The 7,471-nt window shown below is 53.5% G+C and overlaps 1 long non-coding RNA gene across 1 annotated transcript; it reads left to right on the top strand.

Moving 5' to 3' along the window:
- The first annotated feature begins 304 nt into the window (after positions 1 to 304).
- On the top strand, positions 305 to 7,155 carry LOC135051324 (uncharacterized). The gene is made up of 3 exons (XR_010242187.1): positions 305 to 421; positions 742 to 876; positions 6,926 to 7,155. It is a non-coding gene; the product is annotated as an uncharacterized LOC135051324 (long non-coding RNA).
- The last annotated feature ends 316 nt before the right edge of the window (positions 7,156 to 7,471 follow it).

Genomic DNA, 7,471 nt, shown 5'->3' on the forward strand with positions numbered 1-7,471 from the left:
ATAAATAAGAGAAACGCAGGAAGGAATTACATATTTAGGAATAAAAATGTAGCGTTACAGGAATAAAGAGGGCAGTATGGAGGATAAGCACACAAACAGGGGATGCAGATAACCTGGGTCTCTATGAGGCAGGATCGTGGCTTTGGGAGGAAAAAGTTAATAAAATAGATAAATGGGATATTGATAACTTTGAAAGTATCTTGTTTGGTTTAGGGAAAATTGGGAAACTGGTTGACTCATGGACATTTTATTGTACTTAAACTAGTAGTATGCTTAATGATAGTCTTTTGTGTTTTTTAGATCATCTGGCAAAGAGATATGCAGAGTGTCGGGTGACCGGCAAAGAGATCTGCAAAGTGTCAGTTGAAGACAACGGGATGGGTCGCAGAGGTAGCAATGACTGTAGTATAACATGCAGGAGGTAAGTTACCATACTCTCTCTGCACATGTTACATCTGCCCCACCTGCAGTGCACATGGTTTTGTCCATTAGAGAACAAATTTGCTGCTGCGATCAGGTCTGAAAGAGGCCCAGTGTATGATACTAACATGATCCTAGCACTAGGGAAGATAAAACCTGGAGCAGATAACTTGGGTCTCTATGAGAAAGGATCTTGGGTTTTGGATAAAAAGTCAATAAAATAGATAAATTGCAAATGAATTAAAATGAAAGTACGTAACAAAATGTAGTAGTATAATTATAAAACATAGTATGTCTGACCAGGAAATTCTGGTTATTTAGATCATCATTTGGCAAAGTTCTGGCAAAGAGATTTGCAGAGTGTCGGGTGACCGGCAAAGAGATCTGCAAAGTGTCAGTTGAAGACGACGGGAGGGGTCGCAGAGGAATTAGTGACTGGAGAATAGCATGCAGGAGGTAAGTTACCATACTTGTGTAATTGTGTGTGTGGTGGGGGTATTGAGAGCACAGTACAAAACATAGGATCTATGGTGGGGGAGAGCGGACAATACAAAACATGCAGAAGGGGGCAACTTGGTATAGCACATACAGATGGTGTGGGGGCACAATACAAAAACATAAAAATTGTGGCGTACTCTATAGGAGATATAGAGGAATGACACACTTTTGGGGGTTGCGAGATGTAGAACATACTGTAATACAGAAAAACAGGAAGGGTGGGGAGAGCATGATACAGAACATACAGATCGGGGGAAGAACAATACAGATCGGGGGATATAGTGAAATGGATGACATTTACAGTATATCAATGAACTGGGGGCATGTGTACAAAGCCTGGGAGAGTGATAAAGTGGAGAGAGATAAACTGACAACCAATCAGCTCCTAGTTGTCATTTTTCAAACACAGACTGTAACATGGCAGTTAGGAGCTGATTGGCTGGTACTTTACCTCTCTCCACTTTATCACTCTGCAGGGCTTAATACATCTCCCCCATAGAATAAAAATTATGAAATGGTACAGAATGGTATAAATGATGTGAATTCGAGCTGTAACAAGTGACTGTTTCCCTATCTTTATCTCCTATATATTTGCCCAAGTCTGTGACTCTGTGCCCGTAACGCTGGGCGGAGTCACAGGCACAGATCTGGCCAGGAACAGTCCCCTCCCTCCCTCCGCCCAGTCCCCTCCCCATCTCCGCCCAGTCCCCTGTCTCCCTTCTCCCCGTACACTCTCTCTGGTGACATCGCAGCCGCTGACTGTGAGCGGAACTCACACTACCCGCCTCACAGACTAGCGGCTGCTGCAGAGTTCAGGGGGACATGCTGAGCACTGGCAGCTGCTCTTGCTCCCTCTCCCACCCGCGGCATCCACCCGTCACTTACCCGCGGTCGCGGGTGAAAAGGGGCGTGGTTTCGCGGAAGGGGGCGTGGCTTCGCGGAAGGGCATGGCTTCTCGTCCCGACCCCCGTTTTCGGCACAACTCGCCCCCCCTCCCACCCGCGGCAACCACCCGCATCTGCCTCCCACCCGCGGCATCCACCCGTCACTTACCCGCGGTCGCGGGTGAAAAGGGGGTGTGGCTTCGCGGAAGGGGGCGTGGATTTGCATCCCGACCCCCCGTTTTTGGCACATTGTGGGTCGGGGCATACGGCCTTCACCCGGACACTGCTGAATCTGCAGTGCTGCCTTCTGCACTGTGACAGGAGCCGGCACTTTGGTGTCACCCCTCAGAGGGTAACACCCGGGTGCGGCCCGCACCCACGTTGTGGCACCACTGCTCCCGCCCCCACCCGTAGCACAAACACCCGCCGCATCCACCCACCACCCACGGCACTCCCGTCCCCTCCCCCACCCAGAGCACAAACACCCGCGCCACCCACCCGCGGAACTCCCGCCCCCTCCCCCACCGGTAGCACCAACACCCGAGGCAAACCAACCGCATTCGCCCCCCACCCGCGGCACTCCCACCAGCAGCACCAACACCCGCGACACCCACCGCATCCACCCACCACCCGTGGCACTCCACCCCCTCCCCCACCCGCAGCACCAACACCCGCACCACCCGTGGCACTCTGCCCCCTCCCCCACCCACAGCACCAACACCCGCATCCCCCACATCCGCTCCCACCCGCAGCACTCACGCCCCCACCCGTAGCTCCCACACCTGCAGCACCCCCCGCCCCTCCCCCACCCGCTGCAACCCTGCCCCTCCCCCATACCCACCTCTCCCCACTGCTGCACCCTTCACCCAACCCGCACCACCACCGCAACTGCCCCATCCTGCACCCACCCCTCCTGCACCCACCCCTCCCCCACCCGCACCACCTCCCCAACCCTCGGAACCCCAGCAGCTGCCTCCCACCACCCAACTGCACCACCACTGCTCCAGCCCCTGCCCCCCCCTCCGCACCTGTCCCCCACCCACAGCACCTCCCCCACCCCCATCATCTACAGACACCTCCCCCACCCCCAGCACTTCTACAAACCATCACCCAACCTCCCCCTCTGCAACCCCAACTCCTCCTACATCGCCCCTCCCCCACACACAGCACCTCCAGACCCCCTCCTTCATCCACAGCCTCCTGCACCTGCCCCTCCACCACCAGCATCTACAGACCCCATCCACACCCCCTCCCGCCCCCCCCAACCCACCCGCAGCATCCTCACACCCGCCCCTTCCCCACCGCCGCACCCCCTCCCCTGCCCCTCCCCTACCCGCCGCAGCTGCATCAACCGCCCTACCCCAACTGTGGTATCCCTGCACCGGCACCCTCCCCCACCCACTGCAGCAGCACACCTGGCCCACTACAACCGTCGTAACCCCACACCCACCACTCACTCATCCACAGTGCCCACGGACCCCCTCCCCCATCCCTGCCATCCCCGCACCCGCCCCTCCCATAGCTACCGCACATCCACATCACCTACCCCATCCAGATCACGTACCCCACCAGCAACACCCCCGCCACTCCCACAACCACAGCACCTAACCGCACGCATTATCTACAGGCACCCTCCACATCTGCGGACCTCCCACACCTGCCCCTCCCCCACCCGCAACACCTCTGGACCACCACCCGAACCACCTCCGGACTCCCTCCCCCATCCACAGCTCCCCCGCATCCACCCCTCCCCCATCCACATCCCCCATCCGTGCCATCCCACACCTCCCCCACCCACAGCACTTCTGAAACCCATCACCTAAGCTCACCCCCCCTGCACCTCCAAACGCACACCCCTACATCGCCCCTCCCACACACACATCACCTCCATACCCCCTCCTTCATCCACAGTCCCCCTCCCCCACCAACAGCAACTACACTCCCTATCCGCGCCCCCTCTACACCTCCCCCTCCCCCACCCACAGGATCTCTGCACCCTTTACGCCATCCATGCCCCTGCACCCACCCCTCCGCCACCCACAACACCTCTGGACCCCCTCCCACACCCAACCCTCCACCACACGTAGCACCTCGAATCACCATCCACAGCCGCTACAAGTGATTCCCACGGATAGGAACCTCACTGAACCCACCCCCTTTCCAAACCCCCCAAACTTTTGTGAGTATAGTTGCTACCAATGGACATTGGATTAATGAGAAACACTAATACTGTGGCCATTATGTGTATAAGCAACACTGCTACCTGTGCCCATTGTGTATAAGTGGCGCTGCTACCTGTGCACACTGTGTGTATAAGCGGCTCTGCTACCTGTGGTCACTGTGTGTATAAGCGGCTTTGCTACCTGTGGGTATTGTGTTTATAAGCCGCTCTGCTACCTGTGGGTATTGTGTGTACACGTGGCTCTGCTACCTGTGCCCATTGTGTGTATAAGCACCTCTGCTACCTGTGGGCACTGTGTATAAGCGCCTCTGCTACCTGGGGGTATTGTGTGTGTATAAGCGGCTCAGCTAGCTGTGGGCACTGTGTGTATAAGCGTCTCTGCCCCCTGTGGGTATTGTGTGTATAAGTGGTTCTGCTAACTGTGGGTAATGTGTGTACATGTGGCTCTGCTACCTGTGCCCATTGTGTGTATAAGCCCCTCTGCTACCTGTGGTCACTGTGTGTATAAGCGCCTCTGCCCCTGTGGGTATTGTGTGCATAAGCGGTTCTGCTTACCTGTGGGTAATGTGTGTATAAGTGGCTCTGCTACCTGTGGGTATTGTGTGTATAAGCGGTTCTGCTACCTGTGGTCACTGTGTGTATAAGCGCCTCTGCTACCTGTGGGTATTGTGTGTGTGTGTATAAGCGGCTCTGCTACCTGTGGCCATTGTGTGCATAAGCGGCTCTGCTACCTGTGGGTATTATGTGTATAAGCGCCTCTGCTACCTGTGGGTAATGTGTGTATAACCCCTCTGCTACCTGTGGGCACTGTGTGTATAAGCCCCTCTGCTACCTGTGGGCACTGTGTGTATAAGTGCCTCTGCCCCCTGTGGGTATTGTGTGTATAAGCGGCTCTGCTACCTGTGGGCACTGTGTGTATAAGCGCCTCTGCCCCCTGTGGGTATTGTGTGTGTATAAGCGGTTCTGCTACCTGTGGGTATTGTGTGTATAAGCGGTTCTGCTACCTGTGGGTATTGTGTGTGTATAAGCGGCTCTGCTATCTGTGGGCACTGTGTGTATAAGCGCCTCTGCCCCCTGTGGGTATTGTGTGTATAAGCGGTTCTGCTACCTGTGGGTATTGTGTGTGTATAAGTGGTTCTGCTACCTGTGAGTATTGTGTGTATAAGCGGCTCTGCTATCTGTGGGCACTGTGTGTATTAGCGCCTCTGCCCCCTGTGGGTATTGTGTGTATAAGCGGCTCTGCTACCTGTGGCCACTGTGTGTATAAGCGGCTCTGCTACCTGTGGCCACAGCACCTTCGTATCTTATCTACAGTGCATTGCTGTTACTCATCTGGTACTTCATAATGCAGACACTAGCAATATATACTACACTCTACACCAGGCATGTCCAAACTGCGGCCCTCCAGCTGTTGAGAAACTACACATACCAGCATGCCCTGACACAGCTTTAGCATTCTTTGACAACAAAACTGTGTCAGGGCATGCTGGGATATGTAGTTTCACAACAGCTGGAGGGCCACAGTTTGGACATGCCTGCTCTACACTATGTTATTCATTGTGCCCTGCGGCCACTCTGCACGCCCTCACAAAGGCCTACGCCCCCTTGACAATCGCACGCCCTCCCCCCTTACAATATTTACCCACTGCCATAAAAAAAAACAGGTAATACTCCATATAATAACAATTATAGCACAGCTGAAGCCCGTGCAGGGGATAATGGATCGTAGCCCCTTGCAACGGTATTTTCTGTCTAACACCTTCCCTCTCTTTATCCTCTCCCTACCACCCTGCCTCTCCCTATCCTTTACCCATCGCACAGCGTTTCTGTACATTCCCTTTCTCTCCCCCTACGCCTCTCTATCTTATCTCAACCGGAACCCATTTCTGTATGCCCTCTATACTGCCCTGCGTTTCTGATTCTGTTATCTACCGCCCTGCGTATGTTCAAAGGCGTGCAGAGGTTAACGGGGCGTAGCCCCTAACGACGGTGTGAAGAGCGCCCGTAGGGCGCGATGAATCACCTAGTATATAATAAAGTTGACATAGTCCTTCTCCTTACCACTCAGGGGGCCTGATTCAGATGCGGACACAGAGCTGCTGTTGCACCAAGTGGCTCAATGCTTTTCACTGTGCATGCGTGTAAGCTGCACTGCGCACAAAATAAACAAAATCAAGCTCACATAGAGGATCCCATCGCGAAGTGATTGACAGGAAGTCAGCGTTTGAGGTGGTAACAGGGGTGGCTAACTCTATACAGGCGTGTCAGGTCCGTTCAAACACCGCTCCATGTGTGTGCATAAATTACCCATTGCGACCTGTGGGCTGCTGGAGAGCTCCCTGTGTCTAGGAGACTTGCTCAGCCTACGACTGCTCAGACTCACGATGCAATTGTGAACGGCAAGATTGCAGCAGCGATCACTTCAACAACCACAAATGAACCAGGCCCACAATTACACCATTATATTTTACTATTTTATCACATTTAACAACTAAGGGGTCAGTTTAATTAGGTGCGAGTTTGTCTTACAACAGCCGCACTTTCCGGTAGCCCCATAGGCTGAATCTGGCCACAAAGGGTGTGAGTTTGGATGCTGTTGAAACGTCGCAGCAATGGTAACTCGTACCTAATTGGATTGACCCCTAAATGTTAGCAATTTATAGCTTTTATTATTTACTGGTCAAATTTTTTTTCTGAAGGTACCCACTAATTACTATAAGAGAGAACTTATCCGCCCAATGTGTTTTGTATAAAAACAACGGGTCCTTTGGGATAATTGTCCTTATTTTAGGTATTTTCCATGTCCTCAGTAGTTAGAGTAACATATTTACATAGAGAGATGTTTCTCTCTACACAACCACACCACTGTTTGCAGTTTGTCTCTCTGCTTGTTCATCCACTAACAATGATTTTTCATCTCTTCCTCTTCGTCTACACGCAGTGGGTGATCCCTGAATAGCTGCCCTGAGAGGAGAGCTGCGGACACATGCTCCAAATGTTGGGACATATGCATTTCCAGGAGATGTGGTAAAGATGCCGACTGTTGGGTTTACGGCAGTCAGAATACTGACACTGGGATCCCGACACTTTTCAGAATCCCGACGTTGGAACTCCGAATGGGCAAGGATACCGACACCCGTATCCCCACGGTCATAGGTTTAGGGCTGGGCAAGGGGGTTAGGTTTAGGCACCAGGCACGGGGGAGGGGGGTGGTTAGGCTGCGGGGGAGGGAGGGTTAGGTTTAGGCATCAGGCAGTGGGTTAGGGTTAGGCTGCAGGTGGGGGGAGGTTAGGGTTAGGCTGCAGATAGGGTGGGTTAGGCACCCACGGGGAATGTTAGGCTGTGTGGGAGGGAGGGTTAGGTTTAGGCATCAGGCGGGAGGGTTAGGTTTAGGTGTTAGGCAGGGGGTTAAGTTTAGGCTGCGGGTGGGGAGAGCTTAGGGATAGGCACCCCTGAGGGTGGTTAGGCAGCGGGGGAGGGAGGGTTA

Source organism: Pseudophryne corroboree, chromosome 2 (genome assembly GCF_028390025.1).
Source record: "Pseudophryne corroboree isolate aPseCor3 chromosome 2, aPseCor3.hap2, whole genome shotgun sequence".
NCBI classification, from domain to species: Eukaryota; Metazoa; Chordata; class Amphibia; order Anura; family Myobatrachidae; genus Pseudophryne; species Pseudophryne corroboree.